The sequence below is a fragment of the Episyrphus balteatus genome, chromosome 1 (genome assembly GCF_945859705.1).
Source record: "Episyrphus balteatus chromosome 1, idEpiBalt1.1, whole genome shotgun sequence".
Lineage (NCBI taxonomy): Eukaryota > Metazoa > Arthropoda > Insecta > Diptera > Syrphidae > Episyrphus > Episyrphus balteatus.
Genome location: NC_079134.1, coordinates 31,423,722 through 31,447,522, shown reverse-complemented (window position 1 = coordinate 31,447,522; position 23,801 = coordinate 31,423,722). Strand labels below are relative to the sequence as shown.

The 23,801-nt window shown below is 28.2% G+C and overlaps 1 protein-coding gene across 7 annotated transcripts in view; it reads right to left on the bottom strand.

Moving 5' to 3' along the window:
- LOC129907830 (CUGBP Elav-like family member 2) overlaps positions 1–23,801 on the bottom strand; it is a 473,931-nt gene that overhangs the window by 282,343 nt on the left and 167,787 nt on the right. Inside the window, exon 1 of one of the 7 annotated variants that reach the window (XM_055984217.1) lies at positions 21,186–21,321. The exons of the other annotated variants lie outside the window; for them this stretch is intronic. The gene's annotated coding sequence lies outside the window, so the exon portion shown is untranslated. Of the gene's footprint in view, positions 1–21,185; positions 21,322–23,801 lie in introns of those variants that run through there. 7 annotated transcript variants of the gene reach the window in all.

The window sequence follows — 23,801 nt, the reverse complement described above, 5'->3', positions numbered from 1 at the left end:
TTGTTACAACAGCAAAGAAGATGAAAAAAGATGAAGGCAACAAAAAAGAAAAAAAAACTAAATGAAAGGAAAATGCAAGAATCCTGTCAAAGCTACAAAAGTTCTTTGATATCGTTTTCCTAGGGAATGAGAGAAAACTTTTTTTGTTTCTATATTTTTTTTTTTTTTTTTTTCTTTTATAGTGTATAGTGCTTTGTAAGATGCTATAAATCGTAAGACAAGATTATTTAAGAGACAAAGGATAGGAAATAAACACCTAAAAGATTGTTTTTACTGTTTATTTTTTTGTTTTCTTTATTTGACTATACTAAGGCTTAGTTTTTGAAACCTATATTTTCTAGATGTAGATCTAAAAATCTTTTATATCTACGTTAGGTATAAGTTTAAAGGAGCATAATAGAGAAATTCCACCTTTGCTAGACAGAACTAGGTCGAGGTTTCAATCATTTCAATCGTTTCGAGAACGAAAAATATAAGAATCCTCAATTCAGTTAAGAATTTTATGAAGCACATCAACTCTCGCCCACTAAATTATAGTACATATTAAGAGTTTTGTAAAAAAAAAAGTACCAGCCAGAAATTAAAAGCAAACTCAAAGATAAAAGTCAAACGGAACTCCGTTGGCTATTTTAACCTTAGTTTAATCCAGATCTGTCGGGGAAAAACCTGACGTTGACAGTTCTAAGACAGACTTCATCAACCGAAGTGATTGGGCAGGTTCAGAAACGTTAGGGCCTAAATATTTAGGTAATTTCTCGGCCTCTGATTGGTCAACTGTCAAAAAAAATCCTTCCAATTTAGGTAATTTTATTGGAAAGCTAACTGGAAAATTAGGCAAGAAAATTTTACCTAATAATCTAGGAAAGTTTTTTTTGTCAACATGACAGCTGATTGTTTTTAATTACAGAATTTCGTGAGCAAAATTGAATTTATTTGTGTGAAAAACGAGTTAAAAGTGCATTATCGGTTATAGTTAATATTATTTATTTATTAAAGTAAAGTTAAATTCAGTGTTTGTCCCATGCGGTCTTAATTAAATTTAGAAATTTGACAATAACATCATATCCAAACTAATTTAGTCAATTTACTCAAATATCCGTTCAGAAAATGACGTTGCCTAAATATTTAGTCCCTAATATTTCTTGAACGTGCCCATTGACTGAATTCATCAATGTCAGAAGGTATAATCTTCAATAAATGGATAAACCAAAAAATACACTGGAAAAAGCTTATTTCGAAGGAAACTACTCACCAAAACCAATCCGTAAAGGTTCAGTCCTCCGAGATGAGTTTTGAAACATCCATCCGAAGCACCAAGCAATCTTACACGGGTACAAAAATATTTAGTGTCACCACTCCTGCAAGTTCCCAAAACGGTAGTCGGAATCTGAGCATTAATTAAATAGGGTAAAAGCGGGTGAGATGGCATACCTTTTTTGTTTTTGGGATATTTTTCAAAGTAAACCACATTTCATATTTCTAACAATGCAAAAATGTTCTATATTCAATATCCAACGTATTGTTTGTTTTACAGATTTTTATATATTAAATTTATAATTTTAAATTAATATAGAAAAAAAGTTTAAAAAAAAACCATCTCCCCCTATAGGGTGGGTGAGATGGCGCATGAGTTTGTTTTAGGTTTCTATTGCCAAATTCATTGCACAAATGGTTGAACGATGTGAAGGAGTCAAGCACCAATGCATGGCATAATAGATTGCAACTAGTCGTCTTTTTTATAAAATTTGAACTTGGTTGAATTACTTAAAAAAAATAGTTTGAGGGTGATATGGCACATGCTAACACTATACTCGAGTAAAAAATTCTAGTACGGAATGCGCCATTTCACCCGCAAAAAACTGCGCCATCTCACCTTTTTGCGCATAATTCATATTCGTAAGCACCCATAAAAAGCAGATAGAACTAGAGCTCAGATTTCACACGCAATGCATAACTTATACTCTCTTGTATGTATTGGTGTATCAAGGGCATCTAAGATCCCAACAACTCACAAAATATCGGAACAAAAAAAAAGAGCGAAAAAAAAATTCGAAAAAAATCATCACATTATTTGCTTCGAAATTTTTTTTAATTTTTTGTATCACAGATAAAGAAACGATTACTGGCTACTTCGATTTAAAATATTTAAAGAAAGCTAAAAATATTTTTCATACATTTTTAGAGCAATAAATGCTCAAGATATTTAAGGTGCGCCATCTTCCCCGCTACGCCATATCACCCGCTTTTACCCTAAATAAATATATTCTCCCGCTCCCACAGACTTGTAATAATCTGCCTAAACAACCAACGAAAATTGCTGGGATCATGATCTCTAAATTCAAGAAGTCTTGCAGTGATAACCTAACTATACCTCAACCTAGAAATGATATCCGGATTTTAGAACAAAAAAAAAAACCCTCCAGACTACATCCCTTATCTACTGAATTTAAAGAACCAACAAATTACCGTCGCATCCATTTCGTATATAGGGAAAGCATTCGACAGCATATGATTGAAAAACTCAAGTTCTGGACACTTTTAAAAGATCATTGGCATCCAGGTACAATTTTTGGCACCCTCAAAATTGAAAGAAATACAAGTGTTTTTCATGATAGTTTTTATCAAAGTTTATAATTAAAAACAGTTTAATATAACAAAAAATCTTCATTTAACGCAATTAAAAAAAAGAGTAAATAAAATGTATAACTGGGTCCTATGTAGGTACTGGCTCTTGCATTTCAAATCACAACTTTATCTAAGATAACATTTTCGGAAGTTAAATCTTTTTTAAGTTTAAATTTAACTAAAAATTATGTCATTTTCGCAAAAAAGAGAAACGTCATATTTCAGCTGTACAATTTTTTTGAGAAAAACTAAACACGCTTTTTTGTTTATATTTTTTTAGAACATTGCGTACGCCAAATTTAATCGAAATCGTTGGAGACGTTTTCGAGAAAATTGCAATATTTCGAAAACTTTAATAGGAGATATCCGTTAAGATCGAGATATTAAAATAAAATAAAAACGGGTCTTGGATATCCCGTACAAATCGTCTGTAACGAGTTTTTGGCAGCTCTTTTTTCCCCATTTTTCAAACATAAACTTATAACGGATACACGGTATAATTATTATGGCAGTCTTAAAGGTACAATTATTGGCAGTGCCAACGATTGATGTCCCATAGCACGCATTGGCACCCCCCTGCCAATAATAAAACCACTACTTTATATGGGACGAATTATTGACACCCCTTTTTAATTAATTTGAACATACTTTTATATAAAAAACAATTAAAAACATTTAATTTATTATATTGTTAAGCTAAAAAAAATAAATCTTCATAAAAAACAATTAAAAACATTTAATTTATTATATTGTTAAGCTAAAAAAAATAAATCTTCATCCAAAAACACAAAAAATAATCAAAAACGGACAGTTACCAAATTCAGTGTCCTTAGCGGGAACACTGTATTTTTTGAACTTTTTTCATGAACTTAGAACGACTTTACTTTTTTACTAATGAAAATTAACTGAGAATGAAATATACCTAAATAAAAATGCAGAATTGTGGAGAATTAATACAGTTTATGAAAAAAACATGATTTTTGTTCCTAGGCATAGTGGTTTTTGTGAAATGCTTTATTGCATGAAGGGTGCCAATAATTGGTACAAAAATCGGGGGTGCCAACCATTGTACCCCTACACTATACATATTTTATTTTAATTACGAAAACAAATTTTTAAATTATTTATTTGAATCTCCAAACGATGTAAGATATTCAATTTATTATACCTATAGCAAAGAATTTTTGAATTTTTTTCGCAGGCATGTTTTTTAAATAATTTCTTATATAATTTTGAAACACATACAAAAAATTAGTATGAACGCTTTCTTATAAATTTTTTTGTTAAAATCGGTTTAATATTTTACGAGAAAGTTAGAAATCAAGAAAACGATTATATTGCAGGTTGCGTTAATATTTTAGAACCTTTTCATCCATAATACACGTAAATTTGTTAATCAAATTCGTTAGACCCGTTTTTTTTTTTTTTTGAAAAAATAACTTTTCATATTTTGGTCTTACTACCAAGTTTGAAGCAATAATGAACTGGTTTGGGCTGTAGTTTGAGATAAACAGCCCAGAAAAAAGGCACCTTAAAATAAGATGATGCTTACCATAAATCTCACCCTCTTAAGAACATATGATTTCCGCTAAAAAAAAAAGTGGATTTCATTTAAACTTGAGCATTCAAGAAGTTAAGAAGATTTGTCAGCTTAATTTAAGACGGAGGTCATCTTAGAAAAAATCATACAGGAATCCGCTTAATTTAGTGTGGATTTCACACTTGTTTTTTTGGGTTTTTTTTCTACGTGTTGAGATAGAATGGTGAATGCCAAAAAAGTGAATAGAATAGATGATGACATTCTCCATAATCAAAAACAATTTTTGCAACCAAATTTTTTCGTTGGACGTATGTATATTTTTGTCGTAAAATATTAACAAAAAACTTGAAGATTTAAATTTTATTTTTACAAAAAATGTTATTATTTTTGAAGATCACAATTTTTTGTTTCGGATGAAAAATAAATATTTTCATTACACAAAAAATTGTAATTTTAATTTGTGTTGCAAACCACATAAAAAAAAAATATTTCAACTTTATCTCAAAAATAAAAAAAAAAAATTAAAATTAAATAAACGCGGTGAATTAAAAACAATTAAACCAGGATTGTCTTTTTTTAGAATCGAATACAGAAACTAAACTGGAATAATATTTATTTTTTATCGGAAAACTTAATTCTCATTATTGGCATACAAATTTTAAAAAAATATTCTATGTGACGACTTTAAATTTAAAAGTTTTTTGATTCTATAAAATAAAGTTACAGTAGATGTGTTCTTATTCTGGCTTACAGAACTGGATTTTGCAATTAAAAATAAATTTGTATGAAAAAGTTTGTATTTGAAAATCATCAAAAAGTTAGGTTAAAAGCCGAAAAAATTACTGTGGGCTTGAGCGATTCAATTCCTAGTCTCCCTGCCGCTTCTCTTCATACAAAAAATTAAAGGGCATTTGGAGATGATAATTTTTCTTTATATTTATATTTAATTGTATTAAAGCCATCTAATAAATTAAATATTCAAAGAAGAATTTTGCCTTTATGATTCAAATTTAAAAATATTCAACAAAAAAAAAAATCGGTCCTCAATTAAATACTCGAAACCGACCCAAAGTTTTCAAAGAATATTAAAAAACCAAAAAAATTCTCAATTTAAGTGAAAAATATCAAATAAATTACAATCCAAAGAAATAACAAGCCGCATTATTTAAATCAGTTGATCTTTGGAAAAGCTTTTAACCCCTATTAAGCTAGATTACCAAAATATGCCATCATTTAGATTAGACAAAAATTAATTTTTCATAAAATCTTTAAATACCCAACAGTACACAGGGATGATGAAATGATGATAGTACTTCCATTTTTATTAGACTTCTAAAGCAAAATTTTAATTTATTGCCATTCTATCTGTTTTTTTGAAATTTTAAACTCTTAATTATATATGAACCCGTTTGGGCGTATAATATTCTATATTTGTTTTTTTTTTTTATCGTATACTTTATTATATTTTCCAATTCAGAATTTTAATTTCAGTAAAAAAAAAAAACTCCACAGGATCCACTCCACGAAATATGATATTTTATTCATTGCGGTCATGATTCATTTTGCATGCTTAAATACATTCAAAAAAAAAATTATAATGAAAACACATAAATTTTAAATTTTTTAAATACAAAAAAAAAATTCTGTTAATGAGGTGAATTTAATTTTATGCCAGAAAGGGCGTAAAAGTCTTCATTTTGTGCGGGAATATTTAATTTGGTTTTAATATTTTTTTATTTTTTGGGCAAGGGAATGACATATAATTAAAGAAGGATTTTTCTTAGATACAAGGAGACAACCCACCTCGCTGCTGCTGCCACCAATGAACTCTTTTTTCCTTTGAAAAATTATTATTTGAACTGAACCGAGCGCATAAATCTTTCAAGAGGGTTACTAAATGATGATTTCGCAAAAAGAGTTTCAAAATGTTAATTTTTTTTTTTTCGAACTTGTAGAGTGTTTATATAAATTGTTTCTACGGCTATATTTTTCAGTTCAATATTGTTTTCTGTTTTTTTGTGATAAGAAAGTTGTTTCAAGTTTCTTTTTTTTTGTGTTTGAAGGAGCTTTTATAATTTTTTTTTGTATAAAAATCCTTTAAAATTGATTTACCTATCTACTTTCGCATATTCATGATATACTTTGAGTTAAAGTACACCTACAACATGTCTGAAGTTGTTCAAGGATACTTTTAAACCTACTCCTGTTATGAACTTTTATCTTAAAGATTTTTCACTTATGTTATGTTGTGTTGATAGATTATAGATTTATCTGCAAAGTTTCTTGGAAAAGTTGTTAAACATGTGTTGATATTTACTCATACCTCCATATGCGTTGTGTTTATAATATATAATAATGTTCTATGTTTTGAAGTAGGTACGTTTTCTAAGAAATCGTAACATTTACCCAAAAGAACCCATGTCAATTTTAAAATTGAAACATAATTCTTAGAATTTTTATTTTTATAAAAGTAGGAAGGTATTATGTATTGTTAAAACTCAATTTCTGTATTTTTAACATTTAACATTTTTTGTGATGAAAGATAGGTACATTGGAGATTGGAATTAAGTAACTTTATAAGAATTCTTCTTTGTCTTTATTGTTTTTTTAAATTTATTTTCTCATCGTCCAAAAATTCTCTAGGGAGTTTTTGTTTTTAAGATAAAAATATGTTTCTTGGAAAAAAAAACTATTTCCAAAGTTAAACTTATCTTTTATACTAGGAAAAATAAGAAACTATAGAATGTTCAAACTTTATAAAAGTACACGCAACAAAAATGCGCTCTACGCTTTTTGATCTAACCATTTCGAATAGGGCTGCCAGACGTCCCGATTTCGGTGGGACAATCCCGACATTTGGACCCTGTCCCGATATCTGTCCCGATTTACAAACTGTGCCGATTTTGTCCCGACATTCCCATTTCGTTCAAAAACTTTGGGGAAAAAAAATAAAAGTGAGTGCTATATAAATGAATATGTCCTTATACATAATGTCCTTACTAGGAACATTTGCAGCATGTTAAGTGTTGCTTTTTCTATTCACACTTTTTTACTATAAACACGTACATATAAAGTAAAATTATTGGTCCAATATTTTTTTTGACTATCTGTTGTATGTTAAAATTTTAAGCATAAAAGGCTTTTAGCTTCAATTTATTAACTCTCAAATAAAAAAAACTGACAAATCGCATAAAATTTTTAAAATTTCTTAAAAGGCGACGTTAAATTTAATGGAAACTTGGGATTGTTACCTAGGGTAAAAGCGGGTGAGATGGCATACCTTTTTTGTTTTTATTATATTTTTCAAAGTAAACCACATTTCATATTTCTAACAATGCAAAAATGTTCTATATTCAGTATCCATCGTATTTTTTGTTTTATAGAATTTTATATTTTAAATTTATATTTTTAAATTAATATAGAAAAAAAGTTTTAAAAAAACCCTATAGGGTGGGTGAGATGGCGCATGAGTATGTTTTAGGTTTCTATTGCCAAATTCATTGCACAAATGGTTGAACGATGTGAAGGAGTCAAGCACCAATGCATGTCATATAATAGATTGCAACTAGTCGTCTTTTTTATAAAAAAATCCTCACATGATTTGCTTTGAAATTTTTTTTTATTTTTTCTATCACAGACAAAGAAACGAATACTGGCTTATTCGATTTAAAATATTTAAAGGAAGCTAAAAATATTTTTCATACATTTTTAGAGCAATAAATGTAAAAGATATTTAAAGTGCGCCATCTCACCCGCTTTTACCCTACATTTATTAAAAGATACAGCAATTGACATTTTTTTTATGATTTTTTATGGATAAGGCCCAATGTAGTCACTATCCATTAAGTTTAAAGACGCCATTAAGTTTGTCAGATCGCATACGAATTTTAAAACTTCCCATTTTATATGGTGACTTTGAATTTAATGGAGTGTGAATAAATTGGGACTAAGTTTAGTTTAAAAAAAAAATGAACTTTTTAACAATTCATATTTTTGCGTGAAATCCACAAAAATGAAGGAAATAAGTCAAGGAGAATTTTGCAATCACATTTTATTGCGTGATAAAAGCGTATTTTTAGTTTTTTAAACTATATATTTTCTTTTTTACTTTTTAGTCTTATGATGATTGAAAGTAGGTTCAATTTGACTTGGGTTATATTATCCCCATTGGCCCGGACCACAAAAATATTGTGTAGTCATCTGAACTACACATATGTACAAAGTTTCAGTTCGATACGATAAGTGGAAGTGGGTCAAAATTAAGTTACAAGATTTTAATACATTGTTAGTTAATAAAAGCATACCTATTAAAAACAGAAATCATTTAAAATTAATGTATAGAAAGATTCTAAATGTTTGATAGTTGAAACCACTTAATAAAGAATTTCTTACAATTCAATCATTAAATAGGGTAAATAGGAGTAAAATGACATGTTAAAAAAAAAACTATTTTATAAACGGTAAGTGGGTAAGTCGTAGAAAGTTTTTTTTTTTATCCGTTGGTAAATAAGCTAGAAAATTGGCAGAAGTTTAGAAAAAAAACTAAAAAAAAATCAATACTGATTTATAAAATGTTTTCGAAAAACTATGTAAAGGGAAAATTTTGAAGTGTTTTTTTTTTAGATTGAGGAGTTTTTGAAAGCTTGTTAAAAATTCAAACTCAAAGGACTCATAAATGCGATTGATTTACGTTCATGGGCAAAAAATTGGATTTCTAAAATGATTATTGACCAAAAAATTGGAAAAATGTTTGCTTTTGTAACAAATTTTTTGAACGTTTTTCATTTCATTTTGAAAGACGCATAGATGAAATTAATTTCAAATAAGATTGACAATTTTAATTATTTTCACAATCACATTTTTGAGATAACTGTACAAAAATTATTTTTATCAACACTTAATAGATTTTTACAAGAAGCATTTACAAATTTGAAATTGGTAATGCGAAACTGCCAGACATGTTATATCTTTTCCCAAATAATATGAAATTCGCAATAAAATCCAAAAAGGGCTCTATTAAGCATACAAGGAGCAGTTTTAAAATAATTGTTGTAACTAGGTCTTAAACAGAAATAGACTAAAATTACATAAATAAATTTTTAATTTATTTTTTAATACATTTTTGACTAAAGCAAAAAAAATATTTTTTAGAGTTTTTACCTGGTGCAGGTTTTATGAGTTTTCTGGCAAACTTGTAAACAACTTTTGTGTTCATTTTTATCGAAGAAAATCGGCACCAAAGTCAAAAATTATCATGGGTAAGAAAAAAATAATTCCTTTTAAAAATTAATATCTGAGCTATAAAAAATATATTAAGAGTTTTTTAAATGCAGTTACAAAAAATAGCATTTCTTCTAAAAATCAAGATATTAATGAAGTTTTATCATAAGTATTAACGAAGTTATTAACATTAGCATGAGTATATGCATACCAAAGTAATCGTTTTCTTAAATCTTCGCTACAGTGAATCATTTTTGCAGATAGAAAGTTACTGTGGAACAATTTTTTTCTTAGAATATATCCAAAAATCATCCCTCAAAATGTTCTTATCTGATTCCGGGACACCCTGTATAACAAGCGGCTTAGCAAGACGCTTCTAAAAATGATTTATTTTTCAAATTAAGATAAGTACATTTGAAAGTTACATATAAAAAAAATCGAACTCGAGATATAAATCAGACATTACGATGATAGAAAATGGGGAAAAAATTGGTCTCGTATTTCTGTCTGTCTTCAAAAAAAAAAAAAAAATATTTGGATTTAAAAAAGTTCCAATTTTTTGAAAACGGTTGAATGAATTTATTTGAAACTTTGTTTTTATGTGTCGATTAATATTTAATTTTTATTTGGCATAAAATTTTTTTGTATTTTGAAAATTCCTTAAAAATTTTATATAAGAAAAAACGGCTCTAATAATTTAAAAAAAAAAAAAATTCTAAAAATTCTTTGCTATACAAGAAAGGAAATGGTATACTCCTTTTGAAAATCAAAACCATTTAATTGAATGTTATTGTTACTTTGAAACCAATTTATATATGATTTTGTCTATGTTTCTTATTTTAAATTTTTTTAAAACAAAACTGTTATGATTTTTAAAAATATTTAATATGCAAAATATTTTTTAACATAAAAGAAAATACGTGCGACATAGTCGTGAATTTTATTAAGTTGATATAGGAATTTTCCCACTATTTAAAGAATGAATTTTTTGTTATATCTTAAATTTTCATAAATCATATTCCTAAGGCAGTATTTTTGTCCTACCAGGAATACCATCTGAAGTATTTTTAATTAAAGCAAACAATATTATCCAACTATTTGTTAATCTGAAGGTCCTCTTTTCTTTTCATTTAAAGACCAAAGTTCGTAAAAGCCGACGAGCTAAATTTATTATCTGATGGAAAACCCTCGTCACCCAGCACTAAATCAAACACAATTATGGGCGTTCGTCGTGCGTCCATCGTCGTCGTCGATAAAAATATGCAGGCCTAGGCAAGGACTAATAGCTATATAGAGATTTGCCAAAACCTATTCGTATCTATCTTTTGAGAAATAATGTTGTATCTTAATGTGTTGGGTCACATAAAAAGTTTTTTTTTTTTATTTATCTGTTTTGTAGTTGTTTGGTTCATATATAGGAAATTTTGGCGTGTTCTAACGTTTAGATAAAAATCTATTATCGAAGCAAACACGCCTCCTTATTAAATTGCCATTAATACAGTCGTTTCAATCTTTTGCGAGCAATCAAAATAAGTTTATGTTGCGTTTCAATTAATTCGAATTGAAGAAATATGTTTGAACTGAAAGAGAGAGAGATTGTTAGATGGATGACGACACAAAATGTGAAACTTTACGTACCTTACTAAGCGATTGTGTTATTTAAGTTTATCGAATAGCTGCGAGGGTAACTTTTTTTCCTAAATCAGATTTTGTAGTCGTGTGTACTTTATTGTTTTTTGAAATAACTTGAAAATATATTGTCATTTTATTTCGAGAGGAGTTTTATTTGTTTGTATCGTTTATTTTTACTTGCGATATAGGTACTATAGGGCAAGTTTAGGATTCGTAAAAAAAATCGAACTCGAGATAACAATTTTACATGACATTACGATGATGGAGAATGCCAAAAAAGTGGGTCCGGCAATTCTGTCTGTCTGTCTGTCTGTCTGTCTGTCTGTCTGTCTGTCTGTCTGTCTGTCTGTGTGTCTGTCTCTATCTGGAGCTGCAGCCTAAACGAGTGAAGTGATTTTCTTCAAACTTGGTAGTTAGCAGTTTTTGGTGATTCCCTAGAGGGGAAATCGAAATTTTTTTTTTATGACCAAAACTAACGGTACCTGCCATATAACGGAAATAGAAAAGTTAATTTTTTTCAAAAACGGCTCTAACGATTTTGATTAAAATTTTTGTGTGTAGTGCTACACACAAGATCCAACTTTTTAAATAAAAAAAATATTTTTTGTACCGTTATTAACGGTACCTGTCATAGAACGGTTTTTTTCGTTTCTGAATATCTCGTACAACATTAACCCGATTTAAATGAAAATTTTTATACAAAAGTGTGTAAGTAAAGATAATATTAAAATTTTAGAAAATTTTCTAAAAACGCATTTTTGGTTTTTTAAAAAATATTTCAAAATTTTTTTTTGAAAATTCAATTTTTTGAAAACGGATCAATGAAAAATTTTGAAATTTAGTTTTTATGTGTAAATTAATTATTTCTTCAAAATGGCATACCAACTTTTTTTTTGAAAAATGTTAAAAAATTTTTATATATAAAAAATTATTTTTTTAAAAAACGGCTCCTACAATTTTCGAAAAAAATTTTCTAAAAATACCTTTTTATACAAGAAATAAAATGGCATATTTGTTTTTTTTTTTAAGATAATTTAAAACGGAGTTTAATTAATTATAAAAACAGATTTAATTTTTTTATACTATGAAATTTCTTCAAAATATCAAATTTTAAATTTCTTGAATAAAAAGCTTTAACATTATAGTTACTTTAAGCATAAGAGCAAGTACGTGCGACCCCAGTCGTGCAATTTATTTTTTTATTGTTATCTATGAGATAATGATGACTCAATAAAATCGATAAAGTGCGGGATTGGTGGTATTGTTTTCTAAAGGACACAAAAATTATTTCCAACGATTATCAGAGCTATTAAATTGAAGTTGGTTCTTGTGAAGTTTTGTAATTTAGTAATTTTGGTTTAAGTAGGAGATGATGACATAGCATGGTTTTGTTATCGCCATGATATAATTGACAATGATGAAATAATAGGAAAACTAAGTTTTACTAAATTGGTTTGAAGATACTTAAAAAAAACACTAACCATTTTCGAATAAATTTATCTTACAAACAACACTGGTCAACAAAATTGAACTTTTTTTTGCCACAAGAACCAAAACATACTTTTTTAAAGGTTTTTGGGTCGCTAAACTTGAATCTGCAATCAGAAAAATTCTATTAGCTTCCGTTCTTGAAATATAACCGTTATAAAACGGTAATATTTTATAACGGTAATATTTCAAGAACGGAGCCCAATAAAATTTTTCTGATTGCGGATTCGAGTTAAGCAACCCAAAAACCTTTAGAAAAGTATATTTTGGTTCTTGTTCTTGCTTTTTTTTTCAAAATTTAATTTTTTTTTTTCTTGGCTTAACTTAAATTTAGACGATATTTTTCAATAAAATTATCAAATAAACTCAAAAGAATTTGATTTTGCTCATAAAAAAGTTCAAAGAAGTAAGTCATTTAGACCTGCAGAAATATGGTGTTTTATTTCATCTCAAAAGTTCAAACCCTCACAACAGAAAAACTGCTTAATGAATAAGTCTGAAACTTTGCATACTAATTACAGGTATATGAAGCTTCAATAATTAATCCTCAGTTTAATCTTATCACCCATAGAAATAAAATACCGGTGAATTTTCTAAAAAACCGTAAAAATGCCTATTTTGATAGCTTTTCTTAATTAATCTCAAAAATAAGAAAACATTTTCTTTAACAAAGCAAACTTAATCCTTTTTCAGAGAATTGAATGAAGTTTTTAAATGTGTCCTTGAATGTTCTGTACAGTGATCCGTTGTTGAGATATTGATAGTCAAAGTCAAAAGTATGGTTTTTGGTTTGATGACTTATATTGCAGTTTAAATAAAATCGTAGAAGTTTGAAACAAAATGAATCTTAAAGCCAAATAAATAGCCTTTCTAAAAATAATAATTATTTTATCAGAAAAAATTTTCCCACTTTCTTAGGGGAACAGTAAAAACGAAAAAAAATTGAAAAATTTTGGTTTTTGAACAGTTCCAACAATTTACCTATTTTACCGTTAGAAAGAAAATATTTTAACATTTAATCCTGAAACTAGAAGAATAGAAACATGCTTTTTATTTTGTCATGATGCGATCATTTTTTACTGAGATACAGCCTATCAAAAATCACTAAAAAAATCACGATTTTTTTTTTTGTTCCCTTAATTTTTTGGGCTAGTGTATTTTAGATGACATAGAATCCGTCGGTCTCATGAGAAAACCTCGTAACTCCCAAAATCAAAATTTTACAGGAGAGACGAAAGAGTAAACAAACAACAGAGTAGTTGGGAAGAAACGCGCTGTGCAAAATTTGAATTTAAGTCTATTTAGAGTTTTCGGAATGACCCCAAATTTTCTGGGTTGCTCCGCACAGTGCACATGACATCACTTCAGCAGCATAGTCAATAACAAATACAAATTTCTTGGAACATTTTTGCACAAATAAAAATTTGGCTTCACTAGAAAATTGCAAACAATAAAATATTCAATACAAATGATATTTCTACACAAAAATAAATGCAATTTATTTGTTTCGCTTTCCAGAAAAAAAAACAAAAACTAAACATTTGGACTTGAGTCCAATAAATACATTTTCTTTAGGTATATAATTTATTTAAAAAAAAACTGGGTTAATATCTGTTTTACAAGCTCAATAGAGCAAGTATTGGTTTTGTTCTGATAAAAAAACTGAAAAAAAAGTTGGGTTCGTCAAGTTATCATACTTTGCCTCGACCGTGCTATACCTGCATGTATTTATATTTAAAAAAACTAACCAAAGTGCAAAGACTCGAAGACTGCAAGAAAGTAACCCCATGAAAAACATCTAAGGGTGCTGCTTAATTAAGCTCAGATTTATCAACAAAAGCAAACATTTATTAGGGTGTCAACATTATTGGCCATAATACTTCGCATGATTCGTTTTGTTGGGGTGCATATTACTGTATCTAATACACAGTAAATAAAATGCACGAATAGGTCAAATACACTTGATATTAAATTAAATTGAAATTTACATTTTTTTTTATATAACTTTTAATTTTACAAAAGGTGTTCTAAGCAGTTAGGTGAGGTTATTTTAGATTTAAAATAAATACAACATCGATTTAAAGAAAATGAGTGATTTATTTTGACATTCAACAGAATTTTTCAAGGTCAAAATATTCAACCCCAGTTGATTTACAAATTTGTGATATTATTTGCTTCTAATGGCCTACTAAAAAAAACGACCTAAGCAATTAGTTTATATTAGTGGTTGGTCTAAATTTTCCCATAATTATAAATTCTTTAACGGCTTTGAATCTTTTCTTGTGGTAGTGTTTTCATAATTTTATTCATTAAAAATTAAACCAAACTTAAAAGCATCCCACTCTTCAAAGTTGACCAAAAAACAATCTTAGCAATTATGTCAAGGTATACAACATGCCTCTAATAAATCTATACCCTTTCTTTACAAAATGACGATAGATCAAGTAAAAGTGTATCTACCAACAACCTTTTTGATACCTACCTTTGTCCCTCATCAAGTCGACCTTTCCCAATTAAATCGAAACAAACTTAAAAGGTTTTTTTTTCCTTGTATATATGAGAAAAGGTATATTCCTATAACTTCAACCATCATTTGACAGAACTCAAATTAAAAGACCCATTAAAGAGTTACATGAAACTTAAATTGTCATTTTCTTACTTATCGATTTATTTTTTTTTAGTTTTTTATTATTTTTATTTATTTTTTTTTTTTTTTTTTTATTTTTTTGAATAAATCTTTTGTGCCTTTGGTGATTTTTAATGAATATTTGATGTGATCGGTTGACAATGTCGCTTTTGAAATCTGTTCAAACAAACATAAAAAGCCACAAAGTGTCAATCACATCCATTTACTGGGTTGTTTATGTGGGTAAGTAAAAGGGTGTTTTGGTTCAACTTCAACAATTAAAACTTTTTAAAGACTCTGTTGCCAAAACTATAAGATAGTATGTTTTTGTTCTATCAGTGAATTATAAAAAATAATTTTATAGATGCTTCTGTAAGTACTCCATAAAACTTCTATAAAATCTTATCTAAGTCCCTAAAATTTCGAAAAAAAAGTTTCGTAAGCTTATGTTCACAGTTGACAAACATTTTCAAATTTTAAAAACAAAATAAACATTAAGTCGAATCCAAATTTACATTTCAGTTATTATAAGGTCTTATAGAAGCTACAGTAGACTTCTGTTAATTTTTATAGAAATTACTATGGCGGTTAGGAGATCTAATTAAGCTAGCTAACGATTCGAGTAAAGAAAATGTCAACGAAACATCTTCAAAACTATTTGTTTATAGGTAGTTCAGATTCATTTAAATTTCCAATAATAGCTTGTGTAAAATGTACTTTAGCTTGTAAAAGAATTTTTTAGAGAGGCTCCCTTTATGATATTTTTGAGGGATTTTTATAGCAAATTTACAGAAATTAAAAATAATTTAAATAGTTTGCAAACAAAAAAAAAAACACCCTTTAAACTTAAACGTTGAGTTTCCTTTTAGTATATTCATATACTTACACATATATACATACAAGTATAATGTAGGTACATTATAATATATTTAAACATTAAAGGGGATTTTATTATAGAGGATTGGAGAATGGAGGATTGTCAGTATCAATCCGGTTGGCTATTGACAGAGAATTAATTAAACTGTCCCACAGGTATTATGCCAATCAATTGATGAAAACTAACCAATGTCCTTCGTGCTTCGTCCTTTTTCCTTACCCCTCTGATGATGCATGTTATTTTATTTGTCCTCACTTTTGTGTGTGTTGCAAACCAATAAATGAATAATTGCAAATATATCATAAAGGATTAATTCTGAGTATATAGTCACACATGCATTATAAATTATACATAATATATTTAATTTAAAAATAAAAATGCTCAAAGGAAATTTTATTATAAAGAAAATTTATTTATTGGGCTCAAAGTTAAAAAAAAAATATATTTACTTTTTTTTTGTTGATAAAATTGTATTTTTATTTCTAGGAAGTAAAAATGCAAATAAATTTAATTTTTTATTTTTATTTTTTTTTTTTGTAGAAATGTACTTTGTGTTGAATATTTTATTGTTTACAATTTTCTAGTGAAGCCAAATTTATATATTTTTACAAAAATGTTCCAAGAATTTTTATTTGATATTGACTATGATGCTGAAGTGATGCCATATGCACTGATTTTATAAAGAAACTTTGATTTATGATTCTATGAAATAATAAATTGAAGAGAATAATATTTTAACAAAGGCACTTTTGAAATTCGGAGAAATTATTAATAAAATTCATTTTATTTACACTTTTTCATTCAATTCTAAGAAAATGTTTGTTCGCAATATTACTTTGAATTTTAATACCACACAAGGAACTGAAGGAATTGATGACAGTTTTATATTAGATCCATTTGGGAATTTTATATTCCAACGGAGTCTATTGGCAATGTATAATTTAACGTTTCATGTTGAAAATAACAAATTTGCACCATTGAACAAAAAAAATCAATGCAAAATAATGTGTGCATTAAATATTTTTATTTGTTATTTTATTTAGGGCAAGTATTGGTTTCGTGTCAAATTTTAAGGATTTAATCAAAACCAACACAACGTGATGGAGAAAACCAAAAATTAGGGTCACGTTATTCCGTCCGACGGTTGGCCTGTGTGTTCATATGTACACATTCAACAGCCTAAACGGGCAGACGGATTTTCTTCAAATTTGGTACAACGTACAAATGATTTTTATGGAATTGTTAAAGTTGTTTTTTTTTGTTCTTTTTATATCTCGCTCACAAAGTACGACTTTTGTATAAGTTATTGAATATATTAAAATAAGAAAATTTATGTGCAATTTTTTCTGAATTAATTGATCATCGTCTTAATAACAAACCTTTTGTATTCAAATTCACTTAACTATTTTTTGAAAAATATACATACATAATATTCGAAAATCTTTTTATGGTGAGCACCGTTTATGTTGGCCCTGAATTAAAAAAAAAATTACCTGGAAAGTCACGTACAGACAAATTCGATTAACTATTGCTCTTACTTTCGGATTGTCTGGCTTGAAAAAAAAATATGATTAGATTGTATTTGTCTCAGATTTATTCATCTGTGACAAACAGAAAAAAATTTAACTCATCATTTAGATCTCTGAGAAAAAACACAAGGAAACGTAACGTACAGATAAAAAGTTGGCCAAATTATTGTTATGATAAATTTATTAAACTTGGTGTTATCTAAAAAAATACATATTGTACGCCCTTACACTTATTGTACATTTTCAAATTAAATAAAAAAAACTTGTAAAATGTTTAGGTACCTACACCTACACAATGTGTAGGTTAAAATATTATGTAAACTGTCACGTACCGACAAAATTTTCTGTTTTTTTTTTTTTGACATTCAAGTTCGATAAAAACAATTCGTACTTGACTTATTTTTATTTGACAAGTACAACAAGGTTTAACAAAATTAACAAGTAAATCACATTGCCACAAAAATCAAATCTCTTTGGGTCTGGTTCTGTAAATACTTTCGATTTTCTCTCTCTTGACTATTATCAAGAATTATATTTTTTTAACGAGTCTTTCAATTTCTAACACATCGTTTATCATCACACAAACTCAAACGCTTTTGCGTTTAAAGAAAATTTATTGTTCTGTTAACCACAAATGCTAAAAAATTTAGATATCAGCTGAAAAATGAAAAAAAAAAAAATAAATTTCCCTACAATGCCAATGTAGGGACACAATAAAATGTTTTAATCCTAGGTAGGTCGGTACTTATACTATCTTAAGCTTTACTTCTTAGAACCAATTTTTTCCGAATTTTAATGTTACCTAGACTCGAACACTTCTATTCTTTAAGACTCATTTTACTTTTCATACTTTTTTGCGATATAGGTACTATATATCAAGTTATGCATTCGTACAGAAAAAAAAAGTTGAGATAACATTTTTCCATGACATTACCCGGAAGTCCGTCTGTCTGTCTGTAAACGAAGCTACAGCCTAAACGGATGGACCGATTGATGTCACACTTGGTATATAGCATTATTTGGCGACTCTACAGAGGAGTTTTTGGAATTAATTTTTTTGGACCAAAAATAACGGTACTTGTCATATACCGATTTTAGTAAAATTGAAATTTCTCAAAAACGGCTCCAACGATTTTGTTTAAAAAATTCAAATATAAGTTTAAAGATAAGGTCTATTTTTTAATAGACAAATTTTTTTTTTGAAAATCATTATTAACGGTACCTGCCATACAACCGTTTTTTTTTTTTTCAAATCCGATTATCTCCGAAAGTGCTTATTCGATTTCAACGAAACTTTTTGTAAAGAAGCATTTATATGATTCAAGTAGGTATAAACCAAAAATAAAATATCGAAAAAAATAATTTTGAAAATTTTTTTTTTGAAAAATCAAACTTTCAAAAATTGGACATTGAATTTTTTTGAAATTGTGGTTTTAGATGTTGATTAGTGATTTCTACAAAATGGAATACCTACCAATTTTATTTTAAAACTTTTTTTCAAAAAAAAATTATTTATAAAAAATTAGTTTTTTTTAAAAACGGCTCTAACGATTTTGAAATTTTTTTGTCTAAAAATGCATCTTTGTAATAATCAATCAAAACTGCATACTATTTGCATTTTATTTTTTTTTTTCCAAATTTCTATATAAAAAGTCTTAAAAATTTAAGCAACTTTAACTCTAAGAGCAAGTTCGTGCGACCAAGTCGTGCATTTTATTTATAAATAAATCGTCTGACTCCAAGACATTTGATCATCAAGAAAATATGATTCAATTAATATGAAATATTTTTCGGAGACTTTCAAGGTTAAAACATAAAATAAATGTCAACAAAATTTACCCAAGGAAGAATTTTTTAAAATTTCTCAATGTAAAAAAAAAATTATTTTCATTTAAAAAGTCCCCAAGGCATCAGACAAAAAAAATTAAGCATCGGCTTGACATTTATCCTTGCAAAAATAAAGGAATGATTTCTGCATGAATTTAAATTTTGGTAGGTACCTAATTGGATTTAATGAGTTCCTGTCAGATTTTTTTAATCCCTTCAAACGTAATACCTAAAGAACCTAAAGAATTCATAGAATATCCGATTTATGTGCCCTTTGTTAATGTCCTTTAAATTTTTCTAGGTCAAGAAACAAAACGAAAAGATTTAGGTACCTATTAAAATAATTATAATTTTTGTATTTAAATTCCTTAAAAAAAGTAATTTTTTTAATAACTCCTCAAAGAAAAATAACCACCAAAACCATTCCTATTCTAAAATGAACAATATCAAAACAATTGAGTGTTAAAATGACATAACATTTGCCCAAGCATGAAATTACAATTTCCGTTTTCAAAATATTTCTATAGGAGGCCAAATAGTCTTCCCACTCTGACCACGATAGAAACTAATTTTTTTCTTGAACTTGCATTCTTTTGACGACAAATAAGTCTCAAAAAAACTATTACTTCCGGTATTTAATCAGAATTCAAACCAAACCAAAACCATCATGTACCCATTTCTCATCCTCATTCTCCTCATTTGCTCGTTCCTCTCATCTTTGCGAATTAAATTCCTCAACACAATGGTTTCATTTAGAAAATTCCAAAACAATTTCATTTGCACTTTAATATGTTGTGTGTCCTACTACCAAAACCGACCGCACAAAACACCCAGTTTTACCCCCATTTTCTAGACAAAGTTAGTCCCTTTGAATATGAGAGAAAAGGACACGCACACACACACACTGTCTCTGAAAACAACTTCAACTATTAGAAGCCACGAAAGATATCTGAAAACTTTTTAAACTCATTTTACACCAACTGTTTTAAATATTACAAAAGTATAACCAATCTTTTTTCTTTGCTAGGATTTTCGTTCTTATCGAGAGAAAGAAAAGGGGAGGATATTTATATTTATAAGGATAAAAAAAAAGAAAAAAATATTCCTAACCAGCAATATCCTATTACAAAAAGAATAGAAAAGTAATCAGCAGCACACAGAAAATTCAAACTCAGAAAATAAATAAAATAAGACTCAACTGACGGACAGACGAAGGATTTTCCAAGGGGATGATGAAATTCTGAGGAAACAAAAAAAAACATATAAAAATAAAAATAACCGACAATATCCTTATAGCCGGGGGCAACATACCAATAACAAAAACTAGCCGCACAACAGTTGGTTTTTGTATTGTTAGTAGCTCTTTTGGTTTTTGGTCGGTCTATGTCGTCTATGCTATACTAAGCCTTGTCGAGTCGACGAGTCGTTCGTTTTCGTTTGTTTTCCCTTGGCCTGACTTTGCTCTGAGTTCAGTTTTATACTCTATTTTCATAAAAAAAGGACACACTTATTTACGTACTAAAACAACAGTAGCAACACTCTTCTCATATCTCTCACTCTCTCTTTCTCTTTAAAATTGGCCTCAATATCAACAATAACAACAACAAAACTGTTTTTGTTGAAATATCTCTCTAGGATATTCTACTAGACACTTTAGTACTATTATTGTATTTTTTTTTGTTTCTTATTTTATTGAGTTCAAAATGCTAACACACTTAAGCCATCATAACACATATCGTCCTTGTTAGGATATTATGAGGAAATAAAATTAAAAAATATTTTTTTTTTTATAAAATATTCGCAAAAAAAGAAGAAACTTACGCGAATTAATTCACCAAAAGTTTATTATCCTTGAAAACGATGAGGATGACCGGAAAAGGACACCAAACATTGAGGCCAGGAAACCACGCGAGAAACAATCACTTAATATTATGTAGATATCGACTTAATTTTCTTTTAATTAAGTTTAATTTTTTTTTATTATTATTTTTTATTCAATAAATTTGCCACATCACCAAAAGCAAAAGGGATAAGGAAGGATATTTTTGTATTTCAATTTTTTTTTTTTTTGATTTTTAATAATTCCCAGTGTCACGTTCTCAACACTTTTTTTTCTGTTGTTGTTTTATTTTTTTATTTAAAAATTGGGAACATAAATGAATTTTATTCGAAGGAAATGTAGCCGCAAGGACTCGAAGCTTCCTCTCTTTTACACTAGCTTTGCCGAATAGCTATATGCCGAATATACCGAGCCGACTACCGAGTAAGATAATTCAATTTCAGCTGTCAATTGTTGGCTTGGTTGGTGTTGGCAATGTGCTGAATGGAAAAAATGCTTGTAATAAAAACGAGTCGAATTAAGGATACAAAATATAAATAAATTATTTTAAATTAAAAATACAAATAAACAAACAAAAAAAAAATGAAACTACAAAATAAACCGACAACTCACAGAATTTATTATATTTTTCACTTAATTCACTTTTTTTTAGGGGGGGCAGAAATATTTTCACAGCTTTTTTTATCGTAATTTAAAACCGTCGTCGTCGTCGCTACGAGGCACGAGAAAATGAAAAAAATTAAATGACGGTAAAACAAAAATAAAGGACTTTTTTTGGAATCCTTTTGTTTTTTTTTTTTTCCTAATAAATTCAATTTGAAATAAAATTTATCCGACACGACGAATCGCGAAAACGAAGAAAAGTTATAGTTTTCTAAGGACCCTAAATAGGTTATGTCCTTTTTTGTAAATATAGACAATTTATTTCTTTTTTTTTTTTTTCTTCTTCAAAACTTTTCCGATATAAATTGAGGATTTCAATATTTATTTTGTCGAAAAAGACCGTTATACATCCGTACCGTTCGATGGAACTCTTTGTACTAAAAAATTTTATCGGAAGCAAAACACCTTGTACCTAACTTTACAATATAGTAGTAGTGTAGCTGGCAGGATGAAAATACAAAATTTTCAAGGATAGCTATATAAATGGGAAAGAAGAGTAAAAATATGGTATGGAAAATATAGAGTACAAAATGGGGAGCATCAGGCGCGTATCCGTATACTATACAACAAAAATATATCACCCACCTCCCACTCTCGCGTTAAGGATAACAAACCAATGTGTACAAAAATAAATACAAAAAAAAATTTTACCATGAACACATAGACAGAGAGAGTTGAAGTTATACTGAAACAAAAAAAAATCACACACAGGCAAATAATATCCTTTTTCTGCTGGTAAAACAAAAATTTTTGTCTCGTATTATTTTTCTCTTTACTTCAATAGAAAATTTTATCCGTGCTCCCTTTTGTGGGGTTTGTATTCATGTAATATTTTCGTTCGACTCTTTTTTTACAATTAAAAAATTGTGCGGGAGATTGTTGTATAGTTTGGTAGTCAATACAGGAATAAAAATCCAACAAGGATTGTTCACCTGATTTATATTGTGAGTGAGAGGGTTGATAGCGGTATTATACTCTTGTAGGCAGAGAAAAAATGAATCTTAATTTTTGGCAGAAGCAAATAGAGAATAACGGACGATTGTTTTACTGCGGCAAGAGTATAGGTACACCGGTATATTGTTATCAGAATAAAAAAATATCCTTACTGGGGCACCTGTTAGTGTTGTTGAAATAAGAGTGTGAGGATTTGAGAGTAATTTGTTGGTCTAAAAAAAGGGAATTGAAGTTCTCTGTGGTATTGGCGCAGGCGGCGTGGAGAAGAATACTCTCTTTAAGGACCTGTTCGATTTTACCTAATGTGAGCAAATATAATTAAGTCCGTTAAGATTTGAATAATTTTACACCATGTAAATACAAATAGAGTTTTATGCATGATGAAATAATTTTCCTACCTTTCTAGCTGTGGTATTAATGATATAAAATTAATACAAAAATATTGTTCGGTGCAGTGTTCTTTCGAGATTCGAACTCCTTTTATTCTCGAATCAAAAAAAAAAAAAAAAAATGAAATGAATGGTTTTGAGGGCTTATAACACTGGTCTGCAAAATTTAACTTTTTTTTTCTCCTTCAAATAATTTTTTGATATTATGAAAGAAAGATTAGACTTTCCTGAATCTAAATCTGGTATCAGAAAAATTCTATCAGGTAACATTTTTGTAAAAATGATTTTTGAAAAATGTGAGTAGTTTCTAAAAAATCCCTCTTTTAGATTCATTTGAACTTGTATATAATTAAAACTTCAAATTTGGAGGACTTATTCTTCATTATATGACCTATCGATTGACAAGAAAAATGTTCTTTTACATTCATGTTTACTCATTTTTTAAAATACTGATTGACAATAAAAGCAGACATTTCGAAATCCTTCATTTTTTAGTAAATCCTACATGAACAAAAGCACATTAATTAAGGAAAATGCAAAATATCGATGCCCATTATATTTAAAAAGTCAAATATGTAAAGAAAACCAAAA